Genomic DNA, 21,984 nt, shown 5'->3' with positions numbered 1-21,984 from the left:
TGTAGCACATCGCCTAGGACTTAAAAGTCAGTAAATATTTATTGAACAATTGAATGGATTTCTCACCCTTCCTTAATATGCTGTTTTGAACCTATCATCCATAAATTTTTGAACTTTTGAAGACAATTATTTGTAGTGTTTCAGTTTGTACTGATTCCAGGAAAGAACTAAGTATTCAGTTTTCATATGATGTCTCTGTTGATGATGAGATTAAATGCATAAGCCTGCATTCACTCTGAAAGTAATCTTTCTGTTTATATTAAAACATATAACATGGGGGTACCGAGGTGGCTCAGTCAGTTAAGCATCTGCCTTCAGCATGATCCCAGGGTCCAGCACGATCCCAGGTCTCTGTGAGCAGGGAGCCTGCTTCTCCCTCTTCCTCTGCCATTCCCCCTGCTTATGCTTTCTCTCTCTGTGCCAAATAAACAAATAAAATCCTTAAAAAAATAAAACCTATAACATATCTTCTTACCTCCTGAGCTGTGAAATTTAAATCTTCTCTCAAAATTTGACAGCCATTTCAACATTAAATAAGAATTTCCAATTTCATTATTATTCTAGAATTTCTCTTCCTCTAATTCTGTTATAACTTTGTGGAAGTATATGTTCCTAGGAATCCATGTAAGAAGAGATCATTTTTGCTTAAGGTTCACAGCACACTACATATACACTGTAATTATTGTTCTAGTGACATAAAATTACAATGTATGGTGTGATATAAAGTTTTTAAAGTGCAATGTGATATAAAGCCTATCAAGCCCCTTTCCTGGAAGGTTGGAGACCATTATTCATATAGGAGTGTCATTCTCCTTAAATGCATTCAACTACAGTTTTCCACAGTGAAACACCTGTAACCCTCAGAAACAAAGTTTCAGAAGACCTGACCTTCATAAACCTGTCAGTTCACTTTTAAGTGTATTTTTAATTGTTTTTAATTACAGAATGAAGAATAAAATTTCAGTCCAGTCCTCCAAATCAATCTTTCTGAAAATGTTATCTGAGATTTATCTGAGAAACACCTGGGGGATTTGTTTAAAATTCACATTTATAGAAAAAAATTCAAATTTTATGAGCCATGTATAAAAATTATAGTAGCATGGGCTACCAATGACCAATGTTTTGTAATAGTAACAGGAAAAACATTGAAGAGTGTTGATCTAATATGAAACTACTCTTTAAATGTAACTCTGTAGTGTATAGTAAGATGTATCTTTGAAATACTTTTATTTATAATAATTTACTATAATTAATTTTCATAAAGTTCAATAATCACCTTATTTGAACAATATAGCAAAATGTCCTGTGATATATAAAAGTTAAAAACAAAAGAATATAGACATACTTTGTTTCAGTAAACAATGTTTGGATAAAAAATCATTTGGGGTACATCATTGTCTTTAGAGATTGTTTATTGGAAGCATATATTTTTCATTTAGAATACAATTTGTGAAATTCAGTTATGCACCATATTTGAAAAGTGCATTGTCATTTATAAATTGAAATTAAAAGCTTTTCTGTCTTATTTTCTAGAAAAAAAACAACATCATAGTAATTTGTTTATTTTTTTATTTTATTATTGTTTTTTAATACACAGTGTTATATTAGTTTCAGGTATATGATATAGTGAGTCAATAAACTGATTTGGTTTTATAAAAACAAATAGCATATTTAACTTACTCTATATTTTAACTTATACTGTGTTAGTGTTACATGTGAATATGTGCATATATAGGCATGTTATAGCATCAAATGATAAACCTATTTTTAAATAGTACAATAATATGCAGTTACAGTTTAGTCTGTACAGTATTCAAGATTTTAGACCTTTCTCTTTTTTCTCTCTCTCTCTTTTTTTTTTTTCATTTGTTTGTTTGCTAAATTTGAAATTTTTACTATTTCTGCTATGGACTAGAGGGATATAAAATACCTTAGGGAGAAAAGAAAATATTACTCCCTGTAAAATGTGAATACCTGTGTGGCCTCGCAGGTATAGGAAATATGTGTATTGTGAGTTAGTCTTTTCCCAAAGGGAGGTAGACTATGGCAATAGCTGGCAGTAACAATGGATAGCTATTTAATTGTTTTATGGTAGTTCTGAAAAGTGACCGCCTTCTCATTTTATAATCAGAGGACACACTATAAAAAAGGCTAGTTCCCTTGGCAAAGGTCCTCTCATTTCATTTACTCCTTTCCTCTGTTGAATACTTAAAATAAATAGAATAGCAAGTCTGGGAATAGACTTTCTATATTTCTGCTCCCTCTGTTGGAACAATGCAGACTAAATTTTCTGTAGTGTAGGACCTAGGACTTTCAAGTCTGTTACAAAGACTATGACTTTCTTATTGTTGCAGAAAATTATAATAATGAAAGTTATTTATCAGATACTTACAATGTGTCAGACCCTGTTTCCTGTGCATTACATATAAAACTCCACTTAATACTCACAATGAACCGGCAAGATAGGTTCATATTACTGTCCTCAAATGAGGAAAATAAAATTCAGAGACATTATATCCCTGGTATCAAGCCTTCACTGGTATCAAGCTAATAAATGTCCCTGATACTACTGGTATCAAGCTAATAAATCATAGTTCAAGTACTCACCTTAGATTTGTCTGATTCTAATATTTCTATTTTTTTTTTGAAGATTTTATTTTATTTGACAGAGAGAGATCACAAGTAGGCAGAGAGGCAGGCAGAGAGAGAGAGAGGAGGAAGCAGGCTCCCTGCTGAGCAGAGAGCCCGATGTGGGACTCGATCCCAGGACCCTGAGATCATGACCTGAGCCGAAGGCAGCGGCTTAACCCACTGAGCCACCCAGGCGCCCCCTAATATTTCTATTATTTAAAATTATTTCCAAAAATCTTTTTTTTTCAAAAATTTGCAATACTAAATTCTACATCAGTGATTTTATGTGTCTGTCAAGGTAGAAGAGTGGTTCATAGATAATTTCCATTATCTTGAAGGTAAAAGTATTATAAATATACCAGACTGAAAATAGATTATCCAACTGCTGTGTAAAGAATAGCAGCCTACGGAACTGAGTAGTTTAGATTCTAACCTTATTTTTTTTTTTTAATCAAAGGATGATTTTATGAGCCTTAACATTCTCTTTAGAACATCTTTTTAGAATTTTAGATTATACAAATATAAAGCAGAATCTTGCTGAAAACATTACTCCTTTTTATTTTCTCATTATTTCACTGAATTTTTAACTCTTTCCTGTGTATATTGATTTATACTACTTATTCTTTGGAATAGTAGGTATGTGCCTGGGTAGTGGCTTAGCCATCACTCTCTATGCATATAAAACGATCACCTGACAAAAATGTTCTTGTTTGGTCAGACTTCAGTCAGTTTCCTCTGAGCTCTCTGCTCTACTAAGCCCAACCTCTGGCTTTAGTCTTTGTCCTTGTACAGTCAATTTTGGCAAAACTCTATTAAATCAGTTTAGAGAAAATCCCTACCTTCCAATATATGATCACTCTGGATATCTGACCAAACTTCTGATTCCTCACCATCCCCAAGTGATGTCTGATAACCTTGGGTTGACTTCAGTAAGCATTTTATTAGGTCATTTTGCAACAATTAGCCTACACTCCCAATAATTTTCCATCCACTCTCTCTCTCTTAACTCTGCTCCTTTTCTAACAGTCCCCACTTTTTCTTGTTGTATTTGGGGTTGAGGCCAATCTCTCTTCCCTGGTGTGATACCCCATTGTAGTAATGTTTTTGAATGGAGTCTTCCTCACTGTCTTTAACAAGAGTCAGATTTTTTTTTAACAACATCAAATTAGCTTTACCACAAACATACTAAAAAGAAATCAACACAGTCCATGAAAATCCCCTCAGGATTCAGACAAGTGACTAATTAATCTTTATCACACGAAATTTTATTAGTAACCTGACTCTTAAGATGAAATGGACAGCAGAACATGATTTTATTATTAGACTAATGGAGAATTTGATAGGAAAACCACGTTGTTTTCCAACTGAAGGAACAGCAACAAAGAACTTTGTTTTATTAGCAAGCTAATTAATAAAATGGTCTCTTTTGAAAATCTGTATCAGGCAAAGAATGGCATTAATTACTTGAAAAGTCCTCTTTTAAGTTATTTAAATGTAGTATATAGATAAGGGAATCAAAGCTAGTGGGTGTATAATAAAACCTTTTCTGATTTGAAGGAGGCTGCCTGTCACATAGTGTGTAAAGTTAATCTCTAAGGGAAAAGAGGGTAAATTTTTTGGGACAAGGACCTTAAACTAAGAAATTGTGACCTGTACTTTTTTTTTTCTTTTTAATATTCAGTGAGCTTCTCACTGAAGTCAGGGCATAGAGCTTACCAAAATCTCTAGCTCCACTTTATAGCTTTACCCAGGTACTACCCAGGCAGAAAATAAGTAATAGACTATTATAGAACTAGTGTTCATTAGTGACACCAAATAGCTGGTTCAGATATATCACCAATAGTAGAGGGATAAGACTAATATTTGAGACCTATAGGCCTAAGTTATTTTGGTTAAGTAAGCCCCAAAAATGTGGTAGCAGATTTTTAAGGCAAGGAGGTAATTGGTCTCTATCTCTATATTCATGTTTATATTGATTTATATCTAAAACTTATGAAAAATATATTTTGGAAGTAGTTTAAGTGATTGATTAGAAAAATGAAATCAAAATAGTATCACTCAATGGTGAGATTACAAGTAATATTTTTGCTTCATTTTAATTTCCATATTTCTCAAATTTTCTACAGAGAGGGTATATAGCTTTTGTTTTGACTATATAAATGGTCAAGCTGAAGAATAAAGATAGTAAAAGATTTACACAACAAAATTAGCTAGCTTGATGGAATAGATATCATACCCATTTTTTTTAATCCCTCATGTATCACTTAAGAAACTTGACAAAAGATATTTTATAAACAAATTTTGCCAAATGTTAAATGACTTCTATCTCTAACAACCAGTGAAATTAGGTTAAATTCTGTGACAGAAATATAATAGCATACATCTAGATAATCCACAAATTTAAAAAATCACAATGAAAAGTAGAAAATATTTAGAACTAGATAATATATACATTTAAATATACTAAATATAAAAATTCAGTATGTAGCTAAAATAGTACTCAGAAGTTTATGGCATCAATTACACATTACCAAAGAGGAGATGCTAATAATTGATGAACTAAATGTACAATTTAAGAAATACGAAAAAGTAATAGAATGGAAATAATATAACTGAGATCAATTACTAAAGCAATAAAAATTGGTTCTATGAATAGATTAATATATTAACAAATATTTATTGAAAGCGCAATTAATTAATATTAGAAAAGAAGTAGAAATAATTATGTATATGATATTACATTTAACCGATATCATCAATTTTAACTAACAAATATGAAATTTTGATGAAATATATAAATTTTAATTTCTAGAACAGGTGATTTAAGAATAAGTTCTCTTGTCCCTTGTGAAGTATACCAAACATTTGAGGAACATATAATCTTTACCCATTAAATAAATTATAAAAGATTAGAAAGAAGAAACAGTCTTTAAGTATGACATAATTGTGTAGAAAACCTAAAGGAATCTATAGGCAATTTATTAAAGTAATAATAATGTTTAGAATGATTAGTGAAAATAAATCAACATAAAATGTTTTTTTTACAAAGCAACAATGTAGTTTTAAAGTTTCCATTTTGAAGATTAAAAATATAGTGTATATTTAAAAATATGATGTATAATACCTATAAAAAAGTTAAACTTCACTAAAAGATACTTACAAGACCTATTGTAAATAAAAGAGAAAATATACCAGGTTCATAGTTTGAAAAATTAAATGAATGTTTCAAATTTCCTAAAATGATTCTGTATATAATAGAATCAAAGTTCAGAAAGTTTTCAGTGTAGTTTCATAAGCTGAATATGTAAAGTATATAGAAATATAAGCATCCATGAAAAGTCGAGGTCATCTTGAAGAATAATAACAAAGTGAGAAAGGTTGTTTTATCACATGTCAATTTATTATAAAGCAGTGGTAATTATGACAATACAGTTATGAAAAGTCAATAGTAGAATAATGCAAGAAGAATTAAAAAGCCAAGAAATTAGTTAACATGGAGATGTAACTTAAGACTGATAAGATTGTGTAGATCTATAGATAAGTGATGGACTTTTTAATAAATGGTAAAGGGATAATTAGTGAGGCACATGACAAAGGAAGGAAGGAAGGAGGGGTAAGAGAGTGGGAAGAAAGTGGGAGAGGATGAGGGAGAAGGAGAATGAAATTGTGAGCAAGAAAGGTGAAGGGAAGAAGGGAGGAAAGGATTAAAAGGGGCAGAGTTGGAGGAAAAAAAGAAATTGGATTTCTGCTTCATGCTATACACAAAAATTAATTTTAAGAAGGCTAAAGGCATTAAGGTGAAAGTACCTTTTGATCTAGAAGTAGGAAACATTTTTAAGCATAATACAAAGCACAAACCATAAAGTAAAAAACTGACTATGGTATGTTACGTGTATTTGCTATCAAAGAATATCATGAAGAGAATGAAAGAAGATGAAATTGGAATATGTTTACATTTAATAAAATTTACAAAGGACTGATATTCAAAATTTAAAGAGATTCTCAATCAATAAGGAAAGGATGAGAAACATAATTTTAAATTAGTCAAAAGAAAAGAATATCATAGTTGAGAAAACAATAGGATGATAATAAAAAACAATGCCAAGTCTTTAATAAACTGGAAAAACGTGGAGTAAAGCTATAATTAACTTTCACTAAATGGAAATTATAATTATAATTAAATTATAATTAGCTTTCACTAGATGGACCATAATTAATCTGTGTGTTTGAGGCTAGATGAGAACAAGGCATTCTTCAAGTCTCCCTTCAAGAAATTCTGTAAGATATTTAAGCTACATAGGTGAAAAAGTCAAGAACTAAGTAAAGAACCCAAGAAAGGCAACAGTGAATGTCTTGTAATCTTTGAGGCTCAGGGTACAGAGATTGGCTAAGATCTCAATAAAAATTTTATGAGGACCACATTCAAAGACTAGAAACAAACTAGAAATAAAACAGTCCTGGAACTGCAACCTCGCCCAGAACCAGCTCAGTTTCTAATTTAATGTGGTAATCAGCTTCTCACCCCGTCTGCCTAAAAAAGAATAGAGTAAATCACTCTGGGGAAAACAAAATAATCTACAGTCTTATACCCACTGCAGGTATAAAATTTAAAAGTAGCAATTACCACGTATGGAAAGAGGTAAGAGAACATGACCAATAATCAAAAGAAAACAAAACAAAACAAAAAGTAGTAGGCTCACAGATAATTCTAACATTGGATTTATGACAAAGTCTTTAACTATTTTAAATAAGTTAAATAAAATGGAGGAAATGAAATTAAGAATAATTGTGATATGGAGGTAGAATTATAAGAAAAAACAGATATGCTAGAACTAAAAAATATACATAACTGATATTAAGAACTCAATGGATATTTCTAACAGCAGAGTGAGCATAGCAGAAGATGAGATTAATAAACTCAAAATCAGGTCAGTAAAAATATCCAAACAGTACCAAGTAGAAGAACAAAAAAGAATGAAAAGAAAAAAACATAGCATAAGAGATATTGAGATTTATAGTTGAAATGTCATATATACATGTGATGTGAGAAGGAATGGCAGTGAATAGAGGAGAAAGATAACAATATTTGTAGAGATCAAGATCTTAAAATGTGAAATGAATGAGTTCATGAAGTTTAGCAATTCTCAAGCAAAATAAATACAAATAATACCATACACGGGCACATCACAGTCAAACTACTGTAATTCAGAAATAGAGAAATATCTTAAAGATATTCACTGGAAAAGAGGAGCATCATCTTTATGGGAGTAATGGTAAGATTGACAGCTGACTTCCAATAAATTATATAACCCAGGAGCAATGAAATTATATCTGTAATGTGCTAAAAAAAATACATATATATGGTCAAACTCGAAGTCTGTATCCTGTCAAAATGTCCATCAAAAATGATGGCTAAATAATTTTTTAGAAATTAATTCTTGAGGGACTTTTACCATCAGAACTGAATTTTGAAGAAATGCTCCACAAAGTTGTGCTGAAGGAAAAAGATTTCAGATGGAAAGACAGAATTTCAGAAATGAATGAAAATCATCAAATAGGATAAATATGTAAAACTTTAAAACAATATTGTCTACAAATGGAATTAAAATCTTGCAAGTTTCTTACATTCTTTGAGAATTCATCAAAGAACTAATATTAAGGTGAATTACAGTAAGTCAAAGATGGATATTGTAAAGATTGACAAGTAAAATTATAATGTGAAAAAATAGCTAAAATATAGAGATGAGGTGCCTCGTTAGCGCAGTAGGAAGCGCGTCAGTCTCATAAAATATAGAGATAAAACATACTTTTATACAATGAATACAGTAATAAAAAAAGAATAAACTGCTACATGCAATAACATGAATAAATCTGACATACATAATATTAAGTGCGAAAAGCCAAGCAAAAATCCTCTGCTTTATATATAATACTACTTACAGTTGACCCTTAAACAATATGGGTTTGGGACACCTGGGTGGCTCAGTTGGTTAAGCGGCTGCCTTCAGCTCAGGTCATGATCCCAGTGTCCTGGATTGAGTCCCACATGGGGCTTCTTGCTTGGCGGGGAGCCTGCTTCTCCCTCCGCCTCTGCTGCCACTCGGCCTGCCTGGGTTTGCTCTCTCTCTCTCTCTCTTTCTCTCTCTTTATCTGGCAAATAAATAAATCAAATCTTTAAAAAAATATATGGGTTTGAACCGAACACATCCACTTATACATGGGTTTGTTTGTTGTTTTTTATTTTTATAAGTACAGTACTATAAATGTATTTTCTTTTCCTTATGATTTTCTCAATAACATTTTCTTTCCTCTAGATTATTTTACTGTAAGAATATAACATATGATACATATAACATTGAAAATGTGTTAACCAATTGTTTATGTTGTCCATAAGGCTTCTAGGAGGAGGCACTTAGAACTTAGGTTTGGGAGAATCCAAAGTTATATGTAATTTTCAGTGATGTGGGGCATCCAGTTCCCCAAACCCCTGCATTGTGCAAGGGTCAACTGCATATGAAGTTGAAGAGCAGACAAAAATGGTTTATGGTGTATGAGAAAAGTTCTGTAACTTCATCTGAATGCTGGCTACATCAGTATAACTATGTATGTAAAAAGTTACTGGGTTCTAAAATATGCTCAAAAATTCTCTGACACTCCTTCAAGAGTTACCATAGCATTATTGAATGGGGGCTGGGCTTAGTGCTTCACTTCTAATGAATAGACTAGAGCGGCAGTGACAGGGGGTGACAGTAAGAATGAGGTCCTAAAAGGCTTTCTCCTCACTTGTCCTCTGCCTGGCTTTTCCAGTCAGAGGGAATCCAGATTCTTTGTGGTAAGGACCTTCAGGCAGCCTCATGGATTTCCTATGGCAAGTCAACAGCTTGGAGCTGAGCTGTCCATCTTCCAGCCATGTTGGTGTCTTCCTGGAAGTGGTTGCTCCAGCCTCCGTCAAGGCATCAGATACCCATGCCCCATGCAACATCCCAGTTGTACCGAGGAGAGACCCTGAGTCATGACCACCCAGCTGAGCTGCTCTGACTGGCAGAAACTGAGATAATAAATGTTGGTTATATCAAGCCATTCAGTTTTGAAAGAACTCTTTACACAGACATAAAAAAAGCTAATACAGTCATTGAGTTCTGTGCTTAATATTTGTGCACTATTATACATTATATATCTTATATCTTTTACATCAGTAAATAATGAAAACCAGCTGAAAACATAACCAGGAAATTGACAAAAGAGGCAAGAGAAACAGGGAATAAACATATGGGAAGATAGCCATCATTAGATTTTTTAAAATACCATTCAAAAATATTACACACTATTTTTGACCTGCAGTTTGGGCAAATTATTAAAAGGGATAATAACATTCAGTGTTGTCATGGTTTAAGAAAATGTTTATTTATAAATCTATTCTATAAGAAGGTTTTTTTTAAATAAGAAGGTGTTTTATATATAAACTTTACATAAAAGTATTCTTTAATAATTCCACTTCTAGGAATGCAAATAACCTAAGTAAACATTTTTACAAAGACATATATACAAGGAAACATCCTCCTCATGTTATTAATAATAGCAAAAACATAGAGTGATTTACATGTCCAGAAGGAATGAATGGGTAAAATAAGTTGTGAGAATCCATAACATTGACTTACATAGCTATTATAAGTGATGAGAGGAAATGCATCTGACTTGGAAAAAAATGAATTTTTCTTAATAATACTGCTATTTTTTGGTATACCTTTCAGCTGATTTATAGAAATAAACAGAAAGATGGTAAGAAGATTTAATGCAATTTTTCTTTTTAAAGATAAGGAAACCAAAGCCCAAAGGTGCACTTACTGGTCAGGGCCATGGGGCTTCCCAGTGACGAAGCTGAACCTGGAGCACATTCCAGCTGTTAGTGCGGGGTTCTTTTCAGCCTATGATGTTAGTATAATAGCAAACATTCTGGAACTTTTTCCTTAATGCAAATGGCCAATTGCAACTGCCAGATTTGAAACAGCCTGCATGCTGTATCTTGGGAACAAAAGAAATAAATACAATGAACAAGAGCCTACAGGTTATATTATCAGATAAACCGCTGTTCAAATCCTATTTTTACCATTTACTGCCTTTGTGACCTTGGCCAAATTCTGTCTTCTCCTTGAGCTTTTTTCTTCTCCTATAAAAATAAAACAATACTAGATTCTTCTTGAGTTTGAGGGAGAGACAAAATTATGAAATATGTGATGTTTATAATGACCAGGTGTCTGGCCGACGACCAACCACTGCTAATTCCATTAATCTTCATTATGGACAAATTTTAAACAACTATTAATATTTTTCCATGTTGCACAGCCTAATGTTGCTTAATAAATGTTGTTGATTGAGAGGTCTATTTAAGGTAATAATTGCTTACTGATAGTGGCTTAATAATAGCCATGTGAGCTTGCCTATTCTATTTAATTTGGGGTTTCTTGAGAGAGAATACGACAGGAGCTTTTTGAACATAAATTCATTTTTAGTTTTTCTGTATATGTATATTAAGAAGGTATCACAGAGTTTGATATATTATTCAAAAAGCTCATTATGGTTTTTAAGCTAAAAATTTATTGACAATTTTTGGGGGATAAAATAATCATTTTATTTTCAAAATGTGTTTGCCATTCACAAATCATTAAGTTGTTTCTGGTAACAAATATATCAGCATAGTTTGTGTTTGGAGGGAATTATACAAGTCATGTTGTTCTGTTGTTTTGGTTTTCTTTTCCCGGATGTGGTTTTGCAAGTTGCAACAAACCTCTATGGAACTGAGTTTAGGCAAAGTGTTTCTCCATTTAATTGAAATAGCATGGGATTATTTTCAGCTGGTCAAGCCATTTTTCAATACACAAAACATAATTTCCCACTGGTAAGAAGTAGTAAATGAGCACCTTGCAAATATTCGTAAACACAATCAACAGTTCATTATGATATCAAATATCACAAAGTAGGCAGGATCAAAAATAGACACAGTAGGTAATTACAACAGTGAGCATCAGCTTGTTAAGACCGAACTTATCTTCCCTGATGCGGTCTCCTTCCTGTTGCTTTTATCAAGAGTAAGTAAAAGATACCATTTTTTCCGTTCTTCCTCTTGCTTATAATTGGATTATTAGTCACAGGATGCTGTCATGTAAAATAGAAAATGTTTGTTTATTTCCATGTTCACATACTTTACATGCCTTTTATATTTTACTAAGAACCATAAGGGGAAGAAAATAGTTCTAATTTACCATGTGAATTTAATTCTATATCAAAATTTACTCATTTGATAAATTGTGATCTTTCTGTGTTGATTTTGAAATGCTTGTGTCTATGCTGAGTTTCTCAATTGGTTTTTTAGATCTTTTTTATTTTATTATTTTTTTTTTAAATGAGGGTTGGGAGAGAAGGGAGTTTACATGTATAGGATATTTAAAGATTCAGATTCTTTCTAGGACCTCCCCCACCACCACGGACTATAAGGAAATGAGTTAAATCCTTGCTTTTGTCTTAGCTTGTTTTATTTTTTTCCTATCAACCCATGAATCTATATATTGAATACCTAGTATCTTTTGCTGGGCTAAGAGCTTTCATTGATGATTTCTCTTGTGTGGAAATAAATAAATCTATATATTCTCTGCTTAGATTGATAATGAAAAACTTAGAAATTTTACCCATTTACTTAGAAATTTGCAAAGATAAAGTTTGACCTTTTTTTTTTGCTTTTTGTAAGATAGAGTTTCTTTCCTTACAAAATTAACAAAATTATTTAGTGCTTCCTTAAAATTTTCCCTAATTATTGCATATTTTTTATCTATTATAAATAAATGGTCTTCTTATTATAAATGGTTTCAGTTTTAACTCTTTTTGCTCACACATAAAAGTATAATTAACTTTTATTAATTGACCTGGTATCACATAAGTTGCTAAATTCACTGATTAGCTCAGGTAGCTTATTATTATGGTGATTATCTTAATATTCTTTAGAATTTTTTTTTATAAACTTGATCACAATGTCTACAAGTAAAAGTAAGTTTTATCTCTTCCTTTCTCCTATGTAAGCATTTCATTGTTTTCCTGCTTTAGTACAGTGGCTAAAACTTTCAAAATAATGTTGAATAGAAATGGTAAGAGCAAATATTTGCCTTGTTTCTGAACTGCAGGAGTTTTGTAGGTTCTTTATCATAATGAGAAAATTCCTTTGTATTACTAGTTTGCAAAGAATTTTTAATATGAAATGGTGCTTAATTTTGTCATTCCTTTTGCTATAACTTTTCTTTTTCTGTAACTACTAAGACTTTTTTGTTATATATTTCTGTTTCAAAATTTTTTAGAGATTTTATTTATTTATTTGTCAGAGAGAGAGAGAGTGAGAGAGGGAACACAAGCAGGGGGAGTTGGAGAGGGAGAAGCGCCTTCCCGCTCTTGCAGGGAGTCTGAAAAGGGGTTTGATCCCAGGACCCTAGGATCATGACCTGAGCAGAAGGCGGACACTTAATGACTGAGACCTACCCAGGCACCCCTGTTCTTTGTTTCAGTTTGCTAAAATTTTGGTATCTATTGCTGCATAACAAAATTGTCACCAATTTAGCAGCTTAAAATAATACAAATAACTTCGTTTCTGGTTCATATGTACAGAACACTGAATTCATTACTCTGTCTTACAAGAAGAAACTGAACTGAAAAACCCGCAATTCTTCTTAGATTTGTCAGAGTGTTGATGTGACAGGATAAGCCACTGCCCTCAAATTGGAGAAATAGACAGGCGTATACAGACAATGCCAACATGAGCAGAAACCCTTGGACAGATACTTCCATGAGAACCAGTACCAAGGCAGGGAAACATAAACTAACTAACGTATTGCTAGAGGTTGAGTGTGGACACGTTTGAAAATTAAAAACTCTGGGGAAGGGGATTCAGTCATAGGGAACCTCACATTTTTGTGAGTTTTATTGCTAGGAGGTATACTAGGTTCTGAATGTGAAGTTTATAGAAAAAAATCCCCTCATGCTTCTGGCAGGGGAAGGGGAAAAGTAACCATTTTGAAATATACTAGACCATTCTGTTATTCCTAACAAGACCTGTGTTCAAAAGAAACTATTTTACCAGAGCTTGAACCAGCATGGAGTTACAAGGGATACCTAACCAGGCTGGGGTAAGAGAAAGATGGAATTCTAGCTTTGTCTTGCCCCTCTCATTTAAGGGAGGAAAAAACGGAGAAGTACTTGTGACATTCACCTTCCAGAGGCACAAATTCATTAAAAGACTGAGACCTAATCATAGGACTACAGAGTGTTTTTCTTGCCCCCTTATATGACTACTATGCAGTTGCCGTCCCCTTTACAGCACTTTCTGTCAACTAAAAATCATTAGACCTACTAAAAAGACAAAATAAATGAAACAACAACAAAAACTAAATATAGTTGGGGGGTGGGGAAGCCAGACGTAAGTGTGGCAGGACTATTAGAATTATCAGACTGGAATTTAGTTAGTATGATGAAGTCTCTAATGGATAAAGTAGAAAGCATAGACGAGCATGGACAAGGTAAGCAGAGAGAAGGAAATCCTAAGAAAGAACCAACAAGAGATACTAGTGATCAAAACAGTATAATAGAAATAAAGAATGTGTTTGATGGGCTTACCTGTAGACCGGACACAGCTGAGGTAAGAATCTGTGAACTCAGGGGTGTCTTAATAGAGACCTACAAAACTGGTGGTAGGTATTAAGGAGGGCACGTATTGCATGGAGCACTGGGTGTGGTACATAAACAATGAATTCTGTTACACTGAAAAGAAATTTTAAAAAAAATTTTAAAGAAAGAAAGAAAGAAAAAGAAACCTACAAATCTGAAAAAGGAACAAAGCTTGAGAAAACACAGAACAGAATATCCAAGGACTATGGGACAACTACAAAAGATGTAACAAGTGCTTAATGGAAATGTCAGAAGGAAAAGAGAAAGGAACAGAACAAATGTTTAAAACCATAATAATAGAATTTCCCCAAACTAACATCAGACATCAAATCACTCATCGAGGAAGCTCATAGAACACCAAGCAAAATATATGCAAAAAACAAACAAACAAAAAACTACACCTAGGCATATAAAGTTTCAACTGCAGAAAATCAAATATAAAGAAAAAAAATTCTGGAAACACTAGAAGAAAAAAACAAAGCAAAAACAAAAGTCAAACAAAACAAACAAAAAACCAAAAAAACCCTTAACCTCAGAGAAGCAAATATAATTGCATCTGACTTGTCAGAAACCATGGAGGCAAAAATAGAGTGGATTGAAATCTTTCAAGTGTTGAGAGAATCAAAAAATTGAACCTAGAATTCAGTACCCTGTGAAATTATCTTTCCAAAGTGAGAAAAAAAGACATTCTCAGACAATTGAAGACTGAGGGAATTTGTTGCTGGTGGATTTGCCTTGTAAGAAATGTTTAAAGAAGTTCTTCAGAGAGGAGAAAATGATGTGGGTAGGAAATTCAGCTCTCCATAAAGAAAGGAAGATCATTAGAGAAAGAACAGATGAAGGTGAAACAAAAATTTTTACTTTTTTTATCCTTAATTTATATAACAAAAATTTCCTCAAAAGCATAATAATAGTCTATTTGATTATATATATGTATACACTGTCTCTATGCATTTATGTATTGATGAAATGAATGAAAGCAGTGACAAAGGGGACAAGAGAGGAATTAGCATTTCGTTATTATAAGTGACTTGTACTACTTGTAAAGTGGTATAGTGTCATTTGAAGGCACATTTGGAGTCGTTGTACATATTACATACTCTAAGGCAAACATTAAAAAAGGTAAAAATAAGTATAATTTTTTAAAAAAATATATTTATTTACTTGTCAGAGAGAGAGAGAGAGACAGAGCACAAGCAGGGGGAGGGACAGAGGCAGAGGGAGAAGCAGGTTCCCCGGTGAGCAGGGAGCCTGATGCAGGGCTCGATCCCAGGACCCCAGGATCATGACCTGAACTGAAGGCAGATGCTTAACCGACTGAGCCACCCAGGTGCCCCAAGAAGTATAATTTATATGAAATTAAGAAGGGAGAAAAAAATGAAACTACATAAAATGCTCAGTTAAAATCATTAAAGACAGAAAAAGAGTGAAAGACAAACATGGAAACAAAGAACAGAGCAACAAATAAAAAAAAGTAACAAATATACTCAATACTGATCCAACCATATCAGTAATCACTTTAAATGTCAGTTGTCTAAATATACCAACTAAAAAAACAGACATTGTCAAAGTAGATGTTTAAAAAAGGGCTCTACTCTATGTTGTTTACAAGAAACCTTCTTTAAAATATAAAAACAAATATAGATTAAATGTAAAGGGAAGGGATGGTGGAGAAAAAGATACTTGCCAACACCAATCAAAAGAAAGCAGACTTAGTTTTGTTAATATCTGACAGAGCAGATCTCAGAACAAGGGAAGTTAACAAGGGTAAGGAAAGGTGTTACATAATGACAAAGAAGTCAGTTTCCCAAGACCAGCAATCCTTAATGTGCGTGAACCTAACAAGAAAGTGTCAAAATATATGAGACAAAACCTGATACAAGTATAAGGACTTGTATAGGTGACTCTCTTGTGGCAGCTGGGAACTTCAACAGCCCCGTATGAGGCAGAAAATCGAGACATTCCCCTCAAGCTGACAACCTGGAATATTCACTAAAATAGACCACATCCTGGGCCAAAAAATACACCTTCACAAATTTACAAATATAAAAATCATACAGGGTTGCCTTAGACTACAATGGGATCAAACTAGAAATCAGTAACATCTAGAAAATCCTTAAATACTTAGAAATCAAACAAGATGCCCTTCAACGGACGAATGGATAAGGAAGATGTGGTCCATATACACTATGGAGTATTATGCCTCCATCAGAAAGGATGAATACCCAACTTTTGTAGCAACATGGACGGGACTGGAAGAGATTATGCTGAGTGAAATAAGTCAAGCAGAGAGAGTCAAGTATCATATGGTTTCACTTATTTGTGGAGCATAACAAATATCATGGAGGACAAGGGGTGTTAGAGAGGAGAAGGGAAATTGGGTAAATTGGAAGGGGAGGTGAACCATGAGAGACTATGGACTCTGAAAAACAATCTGAGGGGTTTGAAGGGGCGGGGGGTGGGAGGTTGGGGTACCAGGTGGTGGGTATTCTAGAGGGCACAGATTGCATGGAGCACTGGGTGTGGTGCAAAAATAATGAATACTGTTATGCTGAAAATAAAAAATAAATTAAAAAAATAAAATTAAAAAAAGAAATCAAACAAGATGCTTCTAAATAACACAGATCACAGAAGTAGTCTCAGTGAAACTTTTTAAAAACATTAAACTAAATGAAAAAGAAAACACAACTTATTAAAGTTTGTAGAATGCAGGGAAAGTGATTATTTCTTCTTCTTCTTCTCCTTCTCCTTCTTCTTCTTTTTTCCTTCAGGTTTTTGGGAATTTGCTCTCAGCAATTACTGTAGTTGTTAACCCTTCATGGGCAGAGCCGCAAGTCTCCACATGTGTTTAGTTAATTCCAATAGAACCTTATTTAATTTGTTTGTCCTGGTGTTTACCTCTAAATTTCCTTTTTTAAAAAGATTTTATTTATATATTTGACAGAGAGAAACACAGCAAGAGAGAGAACACAAGCAAGGGGATTTGGAGAGGGAGAAGCAGACCACACCCATCAAGCAGGGAGCCCTCGGGGCTCAGTCTCAGGACCCTGGGATCATGACATGAGCCAAAGGCAGATGCTTAATGACTGAGCCACCCAAGAGCCCTTCCTCTAAATTTCTGCTTCAGTCTTTTCAATAGGGGGTGTTGTTTATCTTAAAATACAGAACAGGGAATTTAGATTCAAAACATCATTTGTTAGTATAAACTTGGTATGTTCCATAACCTGCTTACACAGGGTACTTATTATTATTTGTATAATCATTATATAAATTAATTATATATGAATATGAATATAGATATTTATATTTAAGATCACATTGAGTGCCTTATAAACACTATAAAGGGAAAACATATTTTTGCTTGAATTGCAATAGGTCAGGTTGAGGAATTAGTGTGGAGGGAGATCATAAAAAAGCGAGGGAATGTTTTCTTCATCCAAAGTTACAGAATCTCATTCCTCTTTTAAAAACCTAAAATAGGGGTGCCTAGGTGGCTCAGTGGGTTAAAGCCTCTGCCTTCGGCTCAGGTCTTGATCCCAGGATCCTGGGATCGAGTCCCGCATCAGGCTCCTTGCTCGGCAGGGAGCCTGCCTCCCCCTTTCTCTCTCTCTGTCTGCCTCTCTGCCTACTTCGGATCTCGGTCTGTCAAATAAATAAATAAAATCTTTAAATAAATAATAAAAACCTAAAATACTTCAAATGAGACACTGTGAGTATAAGTTTTATAATAAAATCACACAAAACCCTTTTTGTGTGATCCAGAACCATACTTGGAAGAAAATTCTTGGTCTTCAAGTAAAAATTACAGAATAAATTCTGTAATCCTATCTATTAAGTTCAAACCAAATCAAATATTTAAGCTCTAAATATGTTTTTAAAAATTTTTTACTTTAATTGAGCTTTTTTTTAAAGCATTCAACTGCTCATTCTCACTGTATCAGATAGATTTTTATACTGTAATGCTAATGAAACATTCAACATACTTCTGTGCTCCTCCTCCACTTCATATCCATTACCTTCTCTTATTTTTATATATGTATACCTCCCTAACCTATAATCTCCTTTAAGGAGAGCAACTCTCTTATTCGAATTATGGCCTTCACAGAATTTTGCATTTAGAAGTTGTTCAATGAATGATAAGCAAATGATTGCTTATAAGGTGTCAGTCTCTTGAGCTCAAAAATAAACAAATAACTGTAAGCAACACTTGTCCAATGCAGGTAAAGATTCTTGGAATGAATTTTTAGTATCAAAATCAGTGAGCATCCAAGGGCTCTCAAATGATGGCATAAGTGCTGGGCTAAATGCTAAAAGATACATGTAATTTGCATTACAGAAGGGATCAATTATTATATGGTATAAACTTGGTGACTGTAAAATATATAAGTTGACACACAACTTCTTGGGCAGGATATTTGGCTCACTCTGATAAGGTTTCAAGGGAGATTTTCCAGCAGAATTAACATATAATCTTATTTGGGGATAAATTATTTAAATATACGTAATATTAGATACAGAGTTACAGAAACAATACATGGAAGAAAGAGAGCCAGAGAGAGAAAGAACAACAACAACAAAAGCCAAGTGCTTCCCATATTCAAACAATGAAAAGGAATTTAATGAAATTATATTGCAGAATATTTATCAAAATGGTATTAGAAGCTCCATACCATGAATCATATGATTTGGAGTTTTTAAATTATCTTAAAGACAGAAATTCTTCTAAAAGTTTCAGTGAAAGAATACGATGATGAGATTTTGTTTGAGAAAGATCACTTTATTTAGTAATTATAGGCTCTGAGATTACGGATGTTACAATGATATGTTATCACACCTATACCAGCTTTGATGGTCTGAGTTAAACACCTTTCATTATGTGTGTGTGTGTGTGTGTGTGTGTGTGTTTTATGATGAAGTCAGTAAAGATAACCCTGAATCTTAGGCCACTGGAAAAGATTTTTTTTCTCCAAATTTACAGATAATTCAAAGTAAATCTTTTTTTTCCTGAAAATAAATAAATATATATATATATATATTTAAAATTTTATTTATTTATTTGACAGAGAGAGAGAGAGATCACAGTAGGCAGAGACAGGTGGGGGGGGGGACGCAGGCTCCCTGCTGAGCCCAGAACCCTGAGATCATGACCTGAGCTGAAGGCAGAGGCTTAACTCAGTGAGTCACCCAGGTGCCCCAAAAACAAATATTTTAAAGAAAAAAGGGAATCAGGAAAAGAAAAACGATGAACAACCTGTTTGATCCGTGAATATATGCAGCAGATATTATTTGAGTGTCTATAGTGTGTTAGGCACTATTATAGATACTAGGATTTAGCAATAACCAAAAGAAAAATATTTATGTTTCCACCAAGTTGACCTCAAATTCTCACTTTATCTGGCTGATATGCACCTATCTGCACAATCTATTTTTACCCAGAAAAATAATCAATATACTTTTCACACAAGGAAAATACAAACAAAAGCTTTACTATATCATGATTCTGTGGTATGAATTAGGAAATTTTATTTAAGCTTACATTTCTGAACATTTTGAGAGATACTAACTGTGCTTTGTTCTGGAAAATTTCTAAAGGATGTTTGCATAGTAAGCAAGTAGCCTCTGAAGATCAAGGTAACAACTTTCTCCAGAGAAAAAGACAGGTTTGTGTACAGTCTTTAAAGAAAAGCGTGCTTCCTTCCAAAGCAAAAAGCAGAAATCTTAAATGCCCTGTGATAATATATGTGGGTGGGGCTTAGTTTTTTGTTAAAATGCAATCTACTGCATATGCAGGTGTCACCTGGCCTTCTTAATACCCTGTGGAACTAGAGTTAAGTGTCAAGACTTGAGCTCCTGCAGCGAGTATTAAACTGCTCTGTCTCTGATCCAGGAGCCTCATGTGGTCCGTCTGTCATTGTTCAGGAAACCTGAGCAGGTTACATTGTTAGCTTGTAAGCAGGGTAAACTCTTAGATGTGTTACAATTCTTGACAATAAGTATCTGTTTTTCTGTGGTTCATAATGAATTTTCACTTAGGTCACAGGTCCAAAATTATCCAGAGGTGATAATACAATGGTTTTAAATTTTTGGAATTTATATCAAGAAAATTATATAACTGTACTGAAAGGCAATGTTATCAGGCCTGAATAAATGGAAAGTTATACCTTGTCCATAGAGAGGAAGATTCAACTTCGTAAAGATGTCTGCTGTGCCCAAATTAACCTTTCAATTAATTGCATACTGATTATTCTAATAAGTATTCTATTTTATGGAATTCCTATCAGAGGTTGGTACAATTTGAGAAAACAGAAGTACAATTTAGATGGACAATGATACATCAATGTTTACACTCTCTGTAGTTAATTTTACATGAAAAATGTTTCAAATGAAACATACACTACTTTTTCTAACTTTAAAAATAAGCTAAATGGTTAGAAGTGATTTAATACGATTATAACTAGTAATGATGATTAAAAAGTTAGGTATTCTTTGGTATAAAATTAGAACCTGGGATGAATTATATAGTCAGACTTTCCTTTCCATTTTGAAAATGTTAGTGAAAATACTTAGGCTAACCATGCACTTTGGGAGAGAACATATGTACAGGATTCATATTGAAATGACTGTATGTGGGTAGAACATCAAAATTTAAAGCTCAGTGGCTAAATTACATCTTTTACAGTGTCATTAGACAAATATTTAATATATGAAGTGACAAGAGAAAAGATGACAATTTATTCTGCCTCTTACAGAAAAAGGAAAAAAAGCGAGGTGTTTCTTAATAGCTTTTATTCATTTGTGTGAAAAAGAAACAGAATGTGCATCAAGTTCTATCAGTGAGCTTTTGGAAGCTCTGCTCTCCATTTACGAGAGTCTGTGACCTTCTGATACATTTGATCACTTTGTGAAAGTTAATCCAACATAAAATAATGACAAAAGCATTCAAATACATTAGAATTCTTCCTCAAAATTCTGTATTTGAAGACTTCAAAATTCTAAGAGGGAAGCAACTGAATATATATGTACCAAAAAAAAAAAAAAAAGAATTGAGATATATACCTCTATCCTTTACAAAAATTAACTCCATGTGGATCATAGAATTAGATGTAATATACAAAACTGTAAAATTCCTGGGAGGTAAAATAGTAGAAAACCTATATGACCTTGGCATGGTGATGACTTCCCCTCCCTCAAATATTTTATTTATTTGACAGAGAGAGAGAGAGCACAAGTAGGCAGAGGGAGAGGGAGAAGCAGGCCCCCGCTGAGCGGGGGGGCCCTACTCAGGGCTTGATCCAAGGACTCTGGGACCAAGACCCAAGCCAAAGGCAGATGCCCAATTAACTGAGCCACCCAGACACCCTTATGATGACTTTTTAGATACAACTCAAAAGACATGATTCATAAAAAATAATAATTGATAATCTGGGCTTCATTAAAATTTAAAACTTCTGCCCAGCAAAAGACAATGCCAAGAGAATTAGGAAACAAACCAATAAGCTGAGAAATATTTGCAAAACAAATTTGATATGAAACTATTATTCAAAATATGCTAAGAACTCTTAAAACTCAACAATAAGAAAACCAACCCAATTAAAAAATGGGTCAAAGACCTTAGCAAACACCTCACCAAAGACAATATACAGATGGTGA

Source organism: Neovison vison, chromosome 11 (genome assembly GCF_020171115.1).
Source record: "Neovison vison isolate M4711 chromosome 11, ASM_NN_V1, whole genome shotgun sequence".
NCBI classification, from domain to species: Eukaryota; Metazoa; Chordata; class Mammalia; order Carnivora; family Mustelidae; genus Neogale; species Neogale vison.
The sequence above is the reverse complement of the archived record's forward strand: the minus strand, read 5'-3'. Positions refer to the sequence as shown.